General features: G+C 32.7%; 1 long non-coding RNA gene across 1 annotated transcript; it reads left to right on the top strand.

Annotated features, from left to right (window-relative positions):
• The first annotated feature begins 11,503 nt into the window (after positions 1–11,503).
• Positions 11,504–17,677, top strand: LOC126703569 (uncharacterized). Its single transcript, XR_007648128.1, has 3 exons — positions 11,504–11,646; positions 12,670–13,426; positions 13,566–17,677. It is a non-coding gene; the product is annotated as an uncharacterized LOC126703569 (long non-coding RNA).
• The last annotated feature ends 1,818 nt before the right edge of the window (positions 17,678–19,495 follow it).

The following is a 19,495-nucleotide window of genomic DNA, read 5'->3' as shown; positions in this document are numbered from 1 at the left end:
TGATGTTTGATCATTTTTCTGCATTTATATTGTTGTCTTTGTGAGTTTATATTGTTGTTTTGGTAGCTGGATGCAAGTTAGAGTCTATCTGAATTTTTATTTATAATTTTTTGAGATAAAGATTGAATCTTTATAATGGGCTGGATGATTCTTGGAGTCCATCTCATTTTTCTGCATTTATATTGTTGTCTTGGTGAGTTTATATTGTTGTTTTGATGGCTGGATGCAAGTTAGAGTCTATCTGAACTTTTATTTTTAATTTTTTGAAATAAAGATTGAATTTTTATAATGGCTGGATGATTCTTGGGGTATCTTTTTTTATTTTTTTGAGATAAAGATTGAATCTTTTTTTTTTTTGGAGATAAAGATTGAATCTTTATTAGTATATGGCATATTTGATTGCCTAGTCTATCCACACCAATGGTCCCTATTCTGCCTGGTCTATTTCCCATTTGATTGCTGACATTCAAACTTGGCTATGTCTTTTGTTTCTTGCAATTTTAGTTGGATTAGTAGATAGTGTTCAGTTTTTGTCTAGGCAAGAGTTGTTGTTTTTATATATAAGTGTTGCTGTTTGGGGAAAAAAATTATACAAATAAGCCAAGCTTGGAGCTGTATACATGTTAATTGGTGTGTCCATTTTTCTTTTGTTTCCACTCACTAAGAAATTTTGAGTTTAAAAATTAGTGTATGTTTCTAAGGCAAGTACCCAATGCCATCAGTGAATATAATGTATTTTGCACTATTTAAATTTCGAATTTGTGAATCAAATTTGAAATCAAAACGATGTTGCTTCTATGGATTTAACATGTGCAAGGCAGTTTAAGGCCAAAATGCAAATCACTTGGTTTTTGGTTAAATGCACATTCATGTGAACTCTGTGTACTTGCATTGCAAATTGGTAAGGGAGCCAAGTAATCACTTTCTTTTACATTGCTCAGCTAATCTATGTACTTGGGTTGCACCCCTATGAGTTACTTGGCATTACAATCAAAATTCAATCTAACAGAGTAGACAATAAGAGAATTTAATATAAAAAAATGAGCAAATTTTATTAAAATGTACACTTTGATCACATAAAAAGAATTCCATTGAAATAAACACTTTGATTATACGATTATAATAACATGAAACTTCTACAATTGGTGTGCTTATTGCTTGACTATACATTCCACCTCTTGCTCTTTGATTATACATTCCATCCAAAGTCCACAATTTTCAATCTTAGCTTGATCACTTCGACTTGCCTCATGTTAAACAACTTGCCTCATCTCTTGGTATGAATGTATGATGCTTCTTTGTTATGTTATGTAAGTTCTTTTGTGTAAGGTTGAATTTAATTAACCATCTTGTTGGCTTTATTCCGTGCCAAATTTACTTGTATTTCAGCATTTAGTAACCCTGTATTTAGGTGGGTTTGTTGTAAGGGTAGTGAGTGAGATAGAGTATTGAATGCTCAAGAGTGTGTAAGAAAATAGAGTCTCGCAGCTGGATCTCGCAGCTGGATCTCGCAGGTGACTCGCGGCTGCAAGCCGCTAGATGCAGCACACGTGCCAAGCATGCCAAAAGGTGAACAGTCATGTTAACTGGAGCACTACAAGACAAAATAGGACAACTGGCCATACGGTTATCTCGCAACTGGATCTCGCGACTCAATCAAGTCGCGAGGCCAAGCCGCGAGCCACCCTTGTTTTGAAAAACCTGACGTTTCACATTCTCTTCTTACCCCAGTATAAATGCCCCTTATACCCACAAATGAAACAGAGCTTCCAGAGAGAATTTTAAGAGAGAAATCCTAGAGTAAAACAAAATTGATTCATCTACAATCTATACATTAGAGTCTCTTCAAATTCCTCAACTCTCTTCCTCTCTATTGTCAAACCCTTGAGAGGCATTTTACCAAAACCTTGTTCTCACCCTATTCATTACTGTGAGAGGGCTGTTTGGTGTTCTGGGAAGCAGTTAGGAAGGAACCAATTTACATTGGTTGATGCTATGGTTCAAGTAGCGGAATCCGGGAAGTTAGAAAAGAAATAGGTTCGGCACAACCTTGTTGGAGCAAGAAGTTTGGAGGGCTTAGGTGCACTGGGTAGATTAGGCTTGGAGGGTCTATTGCTGTTCATGTATCCCAATTACATTTTCTAGTGGATTATTGACCGCTTGGAGGGCAGCGGAGAGGTTTTACGCCGAGGGCTTCGGTTTCCTCTTCGATAACACATCGTGTGTTGTCCTTGTGTTTGCATCTCTCTTCTCTTAATCTTTGCCTTTTATTTTCTGTTGTGGATGTGATTTTAATTGGCTTAAATTGTTTGCCAATTCTGTTTATAGCTTGTGTTCATTTTCCGTACACTTGTTGTTTGTCATAAAGCTTGAATTGGTTGTTTTGTAATTGGGGGTCTAAACGTTCAAGGGTGTTTTATAAACATATTGAACTTTCATTTTGGCATCAAAGCTTTGGGATGTATCATAGCTCCAAAGGCCCTTCCAAATTACTGATGATTAGGATCAATGAAACCTACAAGCAACATTAACAAATCTCAATCATTCAGATTATAGAGAAACCAATAACAAAACTTGTACAAAAAATTATGCAGACTTTTTAAATGGATAACCAAAAGACCAATACAAGAACCAATCTACAAAAGGAAATGCACAAAAAACAGTTAGAAAATTCAATTATTCTTCCTATAAGAGCTTTAAAGTTCAAATACCAACCATAAAAGGGTTCTCAACAGTTTAGATTTTTGAAAATCGAAAATTCATCTGTCTCACCCTAAAAGCTAGTGTATATCAGTAGCTAGCAGCTAGTAAACAAAAATCTAGCCATAGGCTGAATGTTTTCTTTTATAGTTCATCATCAAAATACAATTATGTGCATTCCATTCCTACAAAGGACAATTTACACACACCCAATTCTGCAATCAGTGGCATGACAGGGAAAACAAAGAGACATTCACAATACATTTCCTAAAACCTTTCATACTAAAGTGAACAATTAAAAATAAAATCAAAATCCATGCAAAAGCACAAACATTTACATAACAGTGAGACCCAAAAAAAATACCCCCAAACCAAAAAAATGGAACCAAACATTCTAATAACCACACCATAAAACACACACACAGATAATATATATATATATATATATATATATTAAGAGAGACCCCAATAAAAATTTTAAGCATATAAACTAATCCCAATTCAAAAGAAAATCAAAAACCCCAAGAAAGCTCTATCACAAAGCAAAACAAAGCAACAAAAGGCATACAAACATAGATAGATTAGCTGATATTTTTCTGGTGGATGAAGTTGGAGAAAATCTTCTGCTTATAGTGTTTGGGTAAAAGCTTGGAGCATAAAAGCTTGATCAAATCGTAGCCTTGGTGTAGGTGGTAGTGGTGGCACTGTGACGGCGGGGCGAGAGAGAAAGTCGAACCTTGGAGAAGAGAGAGGGAAAGAGAGTTTGAAATATTCAAATGGGTTTGGTGAGAGAGAAACTGTTGAGTTAACTGTGTTTTGAATCCAGATCCTAGAGTTTTACATTTTAATTGACGTGGCACGTTTTTTACCCTTGATATTTTTCAAAAAGATCCTGTCCGTGAACTGGACATTCTCCATTTCAAAGGGAAATGGAGAGGATCCGAATCCCTTAAAGAGAGGAGGTCTCCTATTTTTATATATATACCTATATACACATATAACTCAGATAAAAGGCTAGGGTTTTCCTTTTTTTTTTTTTTTTTAAGCTTATCAAGGCCCATATATTTATATACTTATGCCATCTCACTTGGGCCTCTTTTGCCACAACAATTATCAAATTTAAATATCTTAGGCCCAAACAAATTAAATCTATTTAATTGTGAGCCTCCTTTTTAATTTACGTATAAGAATTAAATTGGTATCAAAATTATGGGGTGTTACAATTTGTGATATATTGGTCAATGTTTTCAAATGTTTGAATTTAATTAAGGGACTTAAGGTACAACAGTTAAGAAACTGTACCTATGTTTTACCCATTTCCCACATGATTCATTGAGCACTCATAGCGTTGTCATACTTAGTTCAATACTACTAAAACCTACTATGAATATAGGAGACAATAAACAATAGAAATGTTTGTGTGTAATTGTTGTAATCTGCCCTTGACCTCATAATGATACTACATTGTACTCATATACAGAAACAATGAATATCACAATTATGCATTTTTCTTTAGTTTAGGACATTGCTTTGCTGTGGTTACATCTCAGTATGAAAAGTAGGTGCTTTGAAAGCCTCTCGTCTCAATAAATTGTTATATCAAATGTGGTGCACCACCTTGAGACACAGGTTACAGGTAGCTTCCTGTGATAACTTGTCAAAAACAAATTATTTCATACCTAACATGGAATTGGGATACATTTCAATCTTCTTCATGGTTTATAAGATTATTAGAGCATTTGCATCATACAATGCAAAATATAAAAAGTGTTCAATTTTACACATCCAAGTTCCAAAATCACTCACATCAGTCAAGCTAAAAATATTTAAATTAGCAAATTTGCTATAGTAACCATGTAGTTTATACTGACACTATTCATTTTGTATTTTTTTTTTCTTTAAGTATCCCAATGATTAAGAAAAAAAGTGAATGATGGTTGTTGTGTATGAATAAATGTTTTAATTGAAAAAAAAATGATATTTTAATGAAATGTAATGTAAAATAGATAATCTGAGATGAAATGTTTTGAAAAGTATGTAAAATAAAAAATGTAAGATCTTATACTAAAATATACATAATTTTTTGTACAAACAGATATGAATGCTCTTGTATACTTTGGTATTGGTTTGCTTTCGTAGTCAGCACTTCTCGACTATTAGTGACTGCATCGTACATAACATAAGATAGCGGTGAATGTGAAATGGATAAAATAATATCGTTTGTATTTTCAGATATGCTAAAATGGACCTCCGATACTATATTACAACTTTGCATAGGCTATTGAGTTGAGCAACAATTGGTTAATGATCCTTACCATTTTCCTTGTCTTTAGACCTCAATCATTTAAATAACTTTAGTTTTAAAATACAGAAAATAAAGGCAACAAATTATTTTTTTGATAATCATATAGGCAGCAAATTATGTTGCCGGCCAACTTCTCAAAAAGTATCTTCATCAAATCCAATATAACCAAATTGACCTAGCAATGTGGCAATTTATAAAAGTTGTAGACTCACGCAATATGTAGAAATATATAAGTATTTTGTAATGGGATGTGATATATAAAATGTAACAATTATTTCAAGTATTATCTAGTAAAAAAAGATTTTTATAAATATATATATATATATATATATATATATTTATCTTTTTATCTCTACAAATATATTTGTAGAGATAAAATATGTTAGGTTCTAAGACTTTAGGTTTAAATGTATTAGAACTTCAATTTGTATTGTTGGCAAACCATGATTAAAACGTTTTAGTCTTGTTTAGACTTGCTCAAAGTATATGGTTGTATGTAAAGTTGGAATCGAGTAGCTGCAGGATTTATTATGTAAATCTACCTGGCTCGATCAATCGAAAATTAGGCTCGATCAATTGAAGCAAGTGTAGATTGTTTTTCTGCAGAATTTTCTAACTCAGCCCAAGCTCATTTGACGTGTAAGGTTTTATATTTTGTCTTAAGTATAAAAGGGAAAACCCTAGCCACGTTTTAGGTTGCTCCTTATACTGTGTGTGTGAATCTTTTGTGAGATCAAAAGGTATTTGCCTTCACACATACTTAGGGTTTCCAAGATTCAAGATTATGTCAAGAACTTGGTGATCGATTCAGTTGCTGCAATAAGAGCTTAAAGATACACAAGCGGGAGTGCTTGTACTTGCTGTGAATCTAAGAAAAAAGTAGTCCGTGGACTTGGAGCTATCATGGGGTCGTGGTAATAAGTTTCTTACTTGAGGTAGCAATAGGATGTTAGTGGTCTAAGTCGCTATTGTGTAAATTTCAATTCTTTCATAGTGGATTCAGGTTTACCTTGAGAATAACTAGGTTAAATTCTCTCTAGGTTTTTACCGGTTTGGTTTCCTGGGTTATCATATCTTTGTGTTCTTTATTTTCTACACTTTACATTGATATGATATATTTGTGTTAATCTAGATCTGAAATTTGACTAAGTAATCACTTGGCTAATTTACTAGGTTGATCTGAGTATGTTTTAAGGGATCTAAAAACAAACAAAATATATCTCTACAAATATATCATATTATTATTTTTTGTATGTTTGATTAATATTGTCTTAAGGTGAATCATATTTTTCTAATTTTTATTGCAATGTGTTATATTTGCCTAATATACCACTTAAAAAGAAACTGATTAGGCAGATTTCATCAAAAGATAAAAAATGGCAATTGCCTCACCTCCCACATGATTAGGCAGAAATCACGTGGACTTGTTTTTCAGGTCATTGCACTGCAGGAGAAGGGGACATCACTGGTGTCACCCTCTACTATGCGAAAGATGCTAGAAAATTATCATAGCGGGGTAAAGTTGTCTGTTAAAGGCCAAAAAAGTGGCTTTGTAGAGGTTAATGGATTGCTTTTGTTTTTTTGAAGTATCTATCCAACATTAATCATGCAAGGGAATCTTTATCTAAGAGCTGCTAAATATATATATATATATATATATATAGATATATATTTGTTTATTTTAACATTTTATTTTATAATACACTCATCATCAAATATTTTAATTTTTTACTAATTTATTTAAATATTATTTATTTATTTATTTTACTTTTTTTTATCACTTAAGTTTACCTCTTTAACTTTCATTTAATTAATTTTTTTTTGGTGTTTACCAGTAAAGTGCCTTAAAAAATTTAACTTTTGACATTTTTGATGTAGTGTTTTTTTTTTAAGTATTTTTGGTGCTAAAATATGTGAATGCTCCTGAACAAGATTACATGATAATGGTAGAATTGAAATAACATGAGATTTTCCTTGTTTTCTTTATTCATATCTTTTACTCGTTCCTTTTCTGTCATATGAGCTGTGTTCCACTCCATGTACCACTAATAATAAAATGACAACCGGCTTCTTTTTAATTTTTCTTTTATCAACATTAGTTGTAGACCCACACATCGATAATTATTTTGCGGAAGATGCTAGAAAATTATCATAGCGGGATATAATTTGTTCTCTATATTTTGTCCAAAATAATTTGTTCTCCCAAAAAAATTAAACAATCTCTAAAATTATGTTATTGTGTGTTATATTTTCCTTTTTTTTTCTTTACAACTAAACTATTTAAATTTCAAATATATTATGTTATTTTATTATTTCAATGTATTAATAAAATTCAAATAATTTGTATACATTTATAACTTTACATGCTTTGAATAGATACAAATGGACCTAAAAAGTCGTGGGAAATGTAGGAATTAAGAAAACTTTTCAATTTTCTGCATAAGACTAACTTCAATGTGGAATTGCAAGAGTCGGATTCAATGAATAGGGTAATATGATTATTAGTGTGGGACCATAGAAATTGTGACCCTGGCCCAGTTTACCTTAAGGCCCAAGGCCCGAGCCGAGGTGTGATATAGCCGAGGACATAAAATAAAAGTCCAAGTAACCTTGAGACATAGCTGAGGATGACTCTGTCCTCGGCGTCTCCGAGGCCCTCCTGAAAGAAAGGGCAAGAACGGTATAGGAACAGTTTTGGAAAAAACCTAAAATATTTGCATTGATAGAAAAAGAACCCCTGGACAGTATGGCGACAAAGGACAAAGGGAAAGCTGCCATTACTGTCATTGAATACTCTGCACTTGACAGAACCATGCTTTTCAACTTTTACAACCACCCCCAACCACTTTGGGTATGGGCTGATGGGACAAGTATCAGTCCTAGAAAGTCGAACCTACACGTGGACGTAGGATGAGGGGAACAAGCTAATATAAAAGGAGAAGCGAGCAGTCCGGAAAAAGGGGCTGGGAAAAAAGGCCAAGAACCAAAGCCTCCCAGACCGTCTCAAGGAGAAAGACTCCTCGAGCGAACATGGTTTAATTCTGTATGAATACCACGACTAACCACCATTTGGTGACCAGGGTCTAGCCTTTCAAACCCACGCTCTACAAATTATATTGTTTGTGCCTTTTTACGTGCGAACCCAATATCATTTTGTGGTCGTTACAAATTGAGTCGTTACAAATTGAGTCCTTACAATTAGTCTCCACATTTGTCCAATATAAATCTCTATTTCCATTGGAATTAAAAAAATAAAAAATAAACTTCCATAATTTTTCTCACAATATCTTTGATTTTCTTTCTGAGAGGTATGTTAATTTTCAAAATATTTTGTTTAGATTTTATGTATACGTTTTTCACTTATGTAGCATTGTAATGTGCTTAGGCTTATTTTTTTTCATATTTTGTGCTAATTTAGATTTTTGGTTTTCCGTATGATGGATATACTAAGTAAGGATTTGTAGTGCTTTTGGTGATTTATCAGCTTTTAGTTCAATTAAAATTTGGAGGTTAAATTGTGATATTATTGTATCACTATGGCATTATTTTTTTTTTTTCTGTTGTTTGTATCATGAAATTCTAGCAGTTTTTATAACTAATCTATATATATCTAAAAGCTGAAACCTACCATTTATTGTTGCTATGCTCCTGTTGAGCCACATCAACGACCACATCATCCACCCATTTTCAACATTCTCTCTCTTTTTTTAAACTCTTTTTTTTTCTTCTTAATTTCTCCACTACTATCTACCTTAATACACTTTTTCTCTATCCCTTTATCTTCTTTTATTTTTGGCTTTTCTTATTTCTCACCTCTTACTATAAATTTACGATTCTCTTCCTCATTCTATACATAGTTTTCCCACACACAAAAGGTTATTTCTCTCTTTCTCTCTCTCAATTTTTTTCCCATTTTTGGTGGATTTATTTTTTAATTTTTTTGCATCTCTACTTTAGGTTAATGAATTTTTATATTATTTGGAACTCTACTTTGGGTTGATGTGATTAAGTTTTGTGTTTTTAAATTTTGTTTTTTCTCTCTCTTTGATTTCATAGATGTTATCATATTGTATTATAAAGATAGTATATAAAAATATAATGTTATTTTATTATATAACATGACTGGATAATTTGTGTTTATTACTATTTTTTTATTTTTACTTTTTTCTTCTTATATTATTTTCTATAAAGTTTTTATTATTCTCTCTCACGTTCTTTCTTAAACAATTGGTTATTCTCTCTTTTGATTTTTTTATTCTTTCTTGCAACTCTACTTTATATTGATGAATCATTGTGACTTTTAAAACTCTATTTTGGGTTCATACGATTTGGTTTATATTTTTTAGTTCGATCCCATCACAAATAGTCTCTCTACAATAAAATTTAGATAATAAATTATACATATTTAGTATAAGTTTGATATGAGTTTTGATTATCATGATAACAATGTTAAAACAAATGAATAATTGCCCTAAAGATTACATTTGTATATTCATGGCCTTTATGTTTAAAAAGAATTTCACTTAATTTTAGTCATACTGAAGTTGACTGAAATTTTACATTGATGTGGTTCAACAAAAGCGTAGCAACAATAAATACTATACTTAAGTATTTAGGCTGCACCAAGGGTGGGTGGGCTATGTTGAGATGGCCATATGCAAATCAATGAAATTTTAGGGCCCTCTGGGCTGGGAGCCCGGGACAGAGTACCTCGCGTTGTCAATGAAGCAGGTAGAGATTGATGGAGCTCGAATTGGTGAGGACTGGGGCTACTTTTTACGACGACCATTCGGTTCAATTTGGTTCATATTCGGTCTATGCGTTTGTAAAAAAGAGAGATTTTGTTGGAGTGAGCTTGCGTCTAAAAGAGAGTGAGAATTGAGTGGGTTTTTTTTTTTTGGGGAGACGGGAATGAAAGGAAGGAAAAGAGTTGATCGGGTTTTTTTGGGAGGAAATTTGTCATTTAAGTTCATTGTAGAAACAATTTCGCTAGTTAGTATGTTTTCAAAATATAGTGAATTAATACTCTTTTTTAGAGTAGTATTTTATTTCAAAAAGAGAAATATTAATAAATGCTATTAAAGTATTGGTTAATAATACATTTAAAAAAAGTTTTTATAGGAAAATAAAAAAAATTAATTAATGTTTTGATTTTTTTTTTCATTTTTTTCTTTTATAAAAGTGGTGTTAAAACTTTCTTAAAATAGATTGTTAACCAATGACCTAAGGGCATTCGTTAGCTTGACACCTTCAAATAAATGAAAAAATTATTTGATTAAACTAGAATAGAATTTCATCTCAAATAAATAAATAAATTATTAAGCACTCGAAATATAGTGAGCTTGTACTCTTTTTTCTAATAATGTTAAACATTTTCACAACAAATTTTATATGATAAATTGTTACGAGTTGTTATTGGTAGGATGGAAAAGTAATTTCAATGGCAGTTTCAAATTAGAACCAATAACAACTAATCACCTATAATTTATTGTGAAAATATTATAAAGGTAGCATTTTTCACAAATGACATTCAATAGACTATTTTTTTTTGTTTTTGTTTTTTTTTTAATTTTGGTTGAACTTATAATGGACCCTTTAATTAATCTATTATTCTACCATGAATATCAAAGGAATGACTAAGGGTCTGTTTGGATACCGTTTATTTTGCTGAAAACTGAAAATTTATTGTTAAAAATATTATAGCACAATAATTTTTTAAGTTAGCTAATAGGCTAAATACAAAACGCACGTTAGGCAAACTTATTTTCGTGGGACTCAAGATAGGCAAAACATGCTTTTTTTAAACTAGTTGAAAACTTAGGGCCCGTTTGGTAGGATATTTCAAACACCCATTTTTAACTTTTAAACAACATTATACACTTTTTCATACACTTTTTCACTCATACGTATTTTAAAAAATTACAAATAACACTACTCAAACTTCTCTACAAGACTTTATTGCCGTTAGATCAGGATTTAAAACGTAGAAGGCAAAAAAACGCGTTAAGCAAACGCAGGGCATCATTCTTGTACTCCAAGAATATTTTCTTTTTTGAAGGCTCGTAAATCATAATCATAAGTAAATGACAAAATTCACGGAAAAGTGAAAATGCAACCAATCAAAGTGCAAACCAAGTCTTGGTCGTCCACTATTATTCCACACTCTCCCTAGTCTCCTTTGGAAAAAATGAAAAAGCGACAAAAGCTCTAAGCAATTTGGCCCAAGCTGTCGAATAAGTTCCACTTTCCGTACAATCCTAGGACCCTTTACTTTTCTTTTATCACTTTCAGGCTTTCAATCTCTCTCAGCTTTCTTCTACTTCCTCGAGAAGTAAACTTCGTCAGCACATTAGGTAGAGTGAACCTTCCACTTCCACACTCTCTCACTCTGATCTCTCTCTCTCTCTGTGTATGCAAAAGCAGAAAATATCTCTGGTTTTTCAGTTTTGAGTGTGTGTGTGTGTTGTTACTTGTTACTTACAGATATGGAAGCGAGAGAACACATTGAAGAGATACGTAGAAAAAAGTTCTCCATTGGAGGGGAACAGAACCCATTAACTGAGGATCTTCATCAAGCTGTCAAGAACCTCTCTGCTGAGCTTTATGCCAAGGATGTACATTTTCTAATGGAGCTCATTCAGGTTACTTTTTCATTCTCATTCATTTTTTCTTAAATAGTATATGTTTTTGTACGTGTGTGTTTTTTTTTTGTTATGGGTTCTTGATGATGTACATGTTTGTCAGTTTGTGAATTAACTTTTATCTTATGGACACAAAACTTAGTTACATGACCTTAGTTTAAGTTTTGCCCTCATCTTTCTGTCTCATTATTAACAAATAAACTATTAGGGACACCTCTTTGTTGTATACTGAAATTGTTTTGGGATGGAGTGTAGCCATCATCAATGCTTTGCTAGGTGATTGGAAATTTGGAATCTTTACCGTATTTCCGTGATAAAAATCCGGTAGCATTTTGCCTTTCATGGTAGAAATCCGGTAGATTTTTGGACCCTTTGGTGGCGCATCCTATAAAAATTCTAATCGTTATTATATACTCAGACATAGTCCTATATCAAGACTATAATGACAAGTATATACAACAATATAGATCTTACAATGTGTTTGGATGGAAGGGAAGGAGAGGTAATGGAATAGAGAAGGTTTAATTAACCTTTCCTTTATATTAAAAATTTTCAATTATTAGATTTGCTTATTTGATGTCAATTTATATCATTTACTTTAAAATTAGAGAAAGCTCATGATCATAATATTTCACAACAGCTTATGGTAGACTGACACTTTAGCTTGTAAAAATATTGTAAAATTTTGTTGTAGCCATAAAAGAACTCTCAAAATTAGCCAAAGATGGTTATAATTGTTAATTTATATGATATATTATCATTTTCTCTCCTTCTAAATTAACATCCAAACAAAGAGGAGGACTTTTTTACTTAATTTTAAAACAATTAAACAACAGAAAATGTAATCATTCGCCTCCTGTTTCCTCTCTCCCTCACTCCAAACTTCTAAACACAGTTGTTGTGAAAAAATTGTAAAAGAGGTTTTGTATCTAGACTTAGTGTTAGATGTATTTATGGAGCAAAAGAATAGGGTTGACTTTTATTGACCTTTGTTCAATGTTGAATTCTTTTTTTAATCGTCAGAATGCTGAAGATAATGCTTACTTGGAGGGGGTGGATCCATCTCTTGAGTTTGTCATAACTTCTGAAGACATTACAGCCACAGAGTTTGTCATAACTTCTGAGGACATTACACACATGACACATCACTCTTCACTATTTCACTCACTATTTATTTCCTAACACTTATTTGCTATCTCACTACACTTAGCTATATCACTTCTTGGATACAATACCTCTGTTGGTTATATTGATACAAAGCATTAAATACTTCCACTTAAAAGCAAAGTAGAAAGTTATATTACCTAGATATTACAGGATCCAGATCCTCTCCATTTCCTTTGAAATGGAGAGGCCTCCAGTACACGGTCAGGATTTCCCATGGAGAGCATCAATGGTCAAAAAAGTGCCACGTCATTTAAAACCCAAACCACACACTTAACTGTACACTTAACTGGGGTTAGACACTTAACCCATCTGAATATTTCAAACTTAACCCATCTGAGACCAAACACATCTCAATATTTCAAACTCTCTTCTCAATATTTCAAACCCACTTCTCTCTCGCCTCCCCGTCACGGTGCGAAACACAAACAAAAGAAACCCACTTCTTTCTCGCCTCGCCGTCACGGTGAGGATATCTACGATTCGATCAAGCTTTTAACTCAGCTCCTTGCTCACCACACAGGCAGGTTAATAAGTTACGGATTGAGGGAGATGGTTCTTTAGATGATGTGCCTGAAATGCACCATGTTGAAGGGGCATTTGTAGAAACAGTATTGTAAGTTAAAAGGATTTCCTAGGTTGATTTCACAACTTGTATGGTGTTTTTTCTGTTCTGCTCCTCTCCTTTCTACAATATGGGTTATCTTTATCAAATCTACTAAGCTTATATTAAGTGAGTCATTCTGTTTCTGCAGACCAAAGGTAAAATCTCCTCCTCAAGATATATTACTAAAGCTGGAGAGGGAGCCAATCTTTATAAAGATTCAATCTTTATCTCAAAAAATTAAAAATAAAAATTCAGATAGACTCTAACTTGCATCCAGCCACCAAAACAACAATATAAACTCACCAAGACAACAATATAAATGCAGAAAAACCTCTGTTTTGGCAAGATAGAAACAGAGATGCTCTGAAGCTGAACTTGGAACCTTCTGTGAAGCTTTTTTTTTTTGGTTAAAATCTGTGAAGCCACAAACTCAGCAACCTCTGTCTCACTTTTCCCTCCTAAAAGGTCTTTTTTGTTTTCCGAAGAACTTGCATGGATAACCTTTGTTTCAGTTTTCCCTCCTAAAAGGGTTTTTTTTTTTTTTTTTTTTCAGTACAATTTGTCCGGTTGGGTAAACATGGGTTTGGTCTCAGATGGGTTAAGTTTGAAATATTCAGATGGGTTAAGTGTCTAACCCCAATACATGATCCTAGACTTTTTATAGTGATATTTTGGCCTAAAGGAAATCTACGGTAGAATTTGTTGGGGGATTTTGAGAAGTTGGGGATGAAGATGCATAGAAGCCTATGTCCATTGTGTTGCCAGAGTTGGGGGATTTTTGGATTTATGTCTCTGTTCCTCATATCCCAAGCTTCAACTTTACATAATGTAGACTATAAATATGAAAAATGCCAACAGGAAAAGTCTTCTGGAGTTCTCGATAATTCTCTCATCAAGAAAATTAAGGATAACAGTAAACCAGAGATTTCTGGGTTTACAATTAGTCCAGACATCTCCCTTACCGCTGACGCACCCCAGGTGGGGGGAAATGTAATCCTTACATTATGATTTCTCTTTTCTTCTCTTTTCTCTTTCCAAAATCTCTGTGTTACTCTGTGTCTCAACTATCAAAAAGATTGCGCAAGGCCTAGGAGGGAAAAGAAGAGAAACAACTTTGAGAGTTGGAGATGAGAGAAAATCCTCGGAGATGAGAGTTTGAACTTTGAAATTTTAGATGGGTTGGCGAGAGAAAAGAATAGGCTGATCTAACCTTGGGTTAAGTTCACGTGGTTTGGGTTAAGTTTATGTGGGTTAAGTTCATGTGGTTTGGGTTAAGTTTATGACATGTCCAGTTTTTGAGCGTGGATCATTTTCAGCAAAATCCTGACCGTGTACTGGAGGCCTCTCCATTTCAAAGGAAATGGAGAGGATCCGGATCCGATATTACAAAGGAGACAAGAAAACAAAGCATTTAATGCTTCCACCCAAAACCAAAGGAGAAAGTCATATTATCACCTAAGCATGAAAAACATGCAGAAGTAAATCACACATGTATGAAAGTTATCACCGGCTAATGCTGTAGAGTTGGTGATGACTCTACACGCAACCCCAGCCTCCAAGCTTGGCTTCTCTTTTTTCCTGTAAAGGAATCGGCAAACCACGTAGGCCTAGACCATGACGCCTTCTTCTTTTTCTTGTCCAACAAGAAAAGGCGTTTAGTAGGATCAGATAAAGCATTGAACCAATAGAAATTAGAGTAATCCAAAAATTTGTATAGCCGGTTATGGCCGCAAAGGACACAATATAGCAAGCCCAGAGGAAGACTTGAGTTCCGGATAACATCCAACCAATGTACCCGTCTGGAATGAGGAGAATAGTTACTGAGTTTGAGATAAGAAATGTCACAGAATTAGAAAATAAGAACACCGAAAAGGGGATTGTGTTAACAAGATTGGCTGTCCCTTGACCTTCTGTCCCTTTGAATAGAATTTTTTTTCCACAAGTTCGATGATATGATGATGCATTAGCCGGACAAGGCCTAGTACTAATCCGTGAAAAATTAGCGCCTGGTTTCGAAATGCCTTCGTGAAGTCCTCCAGGAGGGTTGAGTGCCGCTTGATAGGTGACTGATAAAAGCAGTGTAGCAACCACCAGAAGCGCATTGCGCTTATCGTCTGATATTGTCGTTATTTGACGAGCACACTTGGTTCGAATTTTTTCAAGACGTCTGCATGTAGTAATAGATGAACCCTTTGAAGCTCCGACACGGATTAGCATCTTCCTCATCTCGCTGCTGCCTGTTTGTGGTTGCAAGATTTCCCATGCTGTTTTATTCTCTTTATTCTTAATTTTTACATCAACCTCACTACTCCAAGCGAACAAGTGCCTCACAGCCTGCATGCATATACACTGTCACTAATCAGGATTCCACTGCGTCTATTTTCTTAATCCAAATGCGTAAACTTTTAGTGTTTTTTCTATTAAAAAAAAAACTTTATACATAACAAATTCGAAAGTGGAAAATTTATGAGTTTACATGAAGAATAATAATAATATTACATTGTATACATGCAAAAGTGTTAGTGGTATATATAAACATGTGTCGTGTAAAAAACAATAATTTAATTACTCTATTTGGTTTTATTTATTTATTTATATTTAATTTATCAAATGAACATGACATTTTAGTTGTTTGCTAGTTTGTATCCAAACTTCGGACAATGAATGATGTCGTATTATGCGTCTGACTCTATATAAATAATTCTTACGTGTGTCCCTTACCTGGCAACACTAAGCTTTTTAGTTAGAAGAATACTTACGCATAAACAGGGACGGAACCAGAAATTTTTGTTTGGGGGGCCAATTTGTATTACTAATTTATTAGTCTATACAAACTTTTATACACATACACAAACACATGTATCTATACACACACAAAAAATTAGTATCTTTCATAATGAATTCTTAAACTAAATGTTTCATAGAATTAAATTAATGTTTCACCATCTTCCATAGTGAAATCCTTACAATTTTCATTTTCAATATAAGTTACCAAATTGTCTACCGTTGTGAGTAAAAAAATTTCAATTAAATTAATGAAGTGTTCAAAGACATAAATGATCCAAAACTTTAAAAAATACGAGAATACATTTTACCATAAAAAATGAATTTGAGAAACAATACATTCTCTATAACTACTAGACAAATTGGACAATTTTTTTAAGAACATTATTGGACCAACTCAAATAGTTGGGGGGGCCAAGTCCCATTTTTTAGGGCTAATTATTAAAATATTAAATATTTTTATATAGTAAAAAAAAAATTCAAAAATTTTGGATTTTTTTGATTTTCTTGTATTAGCTACCTTAACATGTAGCTCCGCCCCTGCGCATAAAGAGATTATAAATATGTTATTTTATTTATTTGTCGATCATGGAAAAACCAACTTCAAATTTTGAGTTTTCCAACAATTAATAATTTAATACTGTTAAAACGAGGTTCATCATAAAATGAAAGATGATTTTTTTCACTAATTTTTGATTTTGTATATTAAAAGAGAAATTGTTAAAAGAAAATTAATACATTATCATTACATCGAGTTTCAATTTAAGAAGAGTTTGAGTTGAAATTTATTAAGAAAAAAATTATTATTGGATTTTTTTTCTTTTATTCATATTGTGCTAATACAAGGTTGATGTTAGTTTGGATTTTCATAATTGAGTACAGGAGAGAGCTTACCTCGGTTTGTTCTTTGGATACTGCAATGTGCAACACGGTGTTGCCTTCCTTGTCCTTCCAGTTCAAGATTTTCCTCTCATAATCCAAGGCATTTTGGGACCAATTGCTGGCGAGCCATCCCACCAAGGCTTTAAAAGACTCGATATTGTCATTTTTAAGGGCAATATGTAGAGCAGTCTCATTTTGTGTTGTCACATCGGCAATAGAATCTGGATAGATTGATATAAATTCAGTCAATAGATCAAGTTGATCATTTCTTTTTGCCACATGATGCAAAGGAGTCATGTTCTCCCTGCCTCTGACACGGACAAGGTCTTGATCAACATGTAGAAGCTGATGCACCATCTCGAAATGCCCCTTTTGTAGAGCAAGGTCAATGGGGCTAAACCCATATCGATTTGGTTTTCTAGCAAATGAGGGCTTTAATCTCATTATCTCCATAGCAACGGGGATGTTCCCTGCAATTGCAACTGTGTGTAAAGGAGTATCGACCAATGGAAACTCATCGAAGTACTCTAAATATTTCACATCCTCCTGAATTAAGTTGTAAAAGTCATCAATATTTCCTTTTTCAGCAACTTGCCTCATCCTTTCAATTCTCTCATCCATTCTAGAGAATGCTGATTTTTCCTTGGTATAACTTGTTAATGCGTGGCTTGAATAAAGTACTGCAGCACACAACAAAGTTGTAACATGCCATATTTGTGTGAGAGATATTTCTTCATGTATATATGAGTTTGGGACTTTTGAAAGTCTTTGTACCACTATTGTATCTTTTTTTTTTTTGTTAAATCCTTCCTAATCATGTATTGCATGTGGTTTTAAGAACTGCTTTCTAAGTATCAATAATTCAGTTAAATTTTAGATTAAACTACGATATTAAAAATTTGTATTGAAAATATGTTTAGGACAAAAACAATGTCTGATAATTTGTGAATAATGTCCTCGTAATTTTTTTAATATTTCTTTTTATGTGGTAGATTTTGTAAGGGACAAACAATTAATGGGCATTCTTAGTGTAGCAAGTCACCACAAGTAACATAATAAATTTATCTCAACAATAAACCCTTAAATTCACAAGGAGAACATATAATCCACTAGAAAAAGGAAAAGAGAAAATCTCTTAAAATTTTTATTAATCAATAATTTAAAGGACAAAATTCAACAAAATTTGTTGTTGCCTAAGGGTACAATTCCACTAAATTTCTTTTTATTGGATTTGAATTTTGAAAAATCCACTATTGAATTACATTTTCTTTTTATATCCTCTGTGCTTGCATAATTTTAAAATGTCAAAACTCAATAATTATGTGATCAATCAAATATTTAAATTTTAAGTTTTTGTAATATAAAATTATCCATAAAAAATAAGTTTATAGATTGCATAATAAATAACATTCAATTAGCATGAAATTTGACATGTGTGTTAAAAATATAAAGAACATGAAATTCAATGATTATATGTTCAAAATATTTAGTCATGTTAATTTTATTAGTAGGTGTAGTAACTTTAGATTACAACCAACTTTGTACATAAACATTGTCCTAATTTAAATGCCCAGGAGACTACATCCAAAAATATATATAGTGTTAGTTTGGATACAGATTATTTGCGTTTGCGTTTACACTTTGCCCGTTTCAGCTTTTTTTTTTTTTTTTTCTTTCTCAGCTGTGCCGTGATTGTTGACTTTGGTACCAAACTTGTTGCACACCTCAGCAACTTGTCAGCACTTTAATCAACTTTTCAGCGTTTAAAAATTATTTTAATTAATTTTTCAGTACCTTTTACACAATTTTTCAGAACTTTTCAGTTACGGGACCCACAAATCTCATTTTTTAACAATTTTTTCATTAAAAATAGGTCCCACGATACTATTTTGCTACAGTGTTTTCAGTTTTCAGTTTTCAGTTTCAGCAAAATAAGTTCTATCCAAACAGACCCATAGTAAAGAAGTCCTAAAGTGGCTAAGAAACCATAATTTGTGTAAAACATGACGTGAAACTAAAAGAAAAAAGGGGAAAAAAAAAAAAAAAAAAAAAAAAAAGAAGAACGAAAGGTGCCCAAAAAAAGAAAGAAGCAAAATTGAGTAAATTACATAATTAAATACTATGAGCCCATAATTGACAAGACATTATTCAAACTTTTTAAAAAGTATATATATAATTTGGTAGTTGCGAAAATGGGAAGGGAGCATTTGAATATTAAGGGAATGTTTGGTAAGAGCATTCAAACAATAGGTTTTAGTATTTAAATACTGAAAATTGTAAGTCTAAAAATAATATGTATGTTTGGTAGGAGAGTTTAGTTTTTTTTTTTTTTTAATACAAAATAAAAATTCTACTTTAATTTAATTTAAGTGTGTGTTTGTATTCAGCTTCTGCGTTTGGAGCTGCGTTTTG

The sequence above is a fragment of the Quercus robur genome, chromosome 10 (assembly GCF_932294415.1).
Source record: "Quercus robur chromosome 10, dhQueRobu3.1, whole genome shotgun sequence".
NCBI lineage: Eukaryota > Viridiplantae > Streptophyta > Magnoliopsida > Fagales > Fagaceae > Quercus > Quercus robur.
This window is presented reverse-complemented; position numbering and strand designations above follow the sequence as displayed.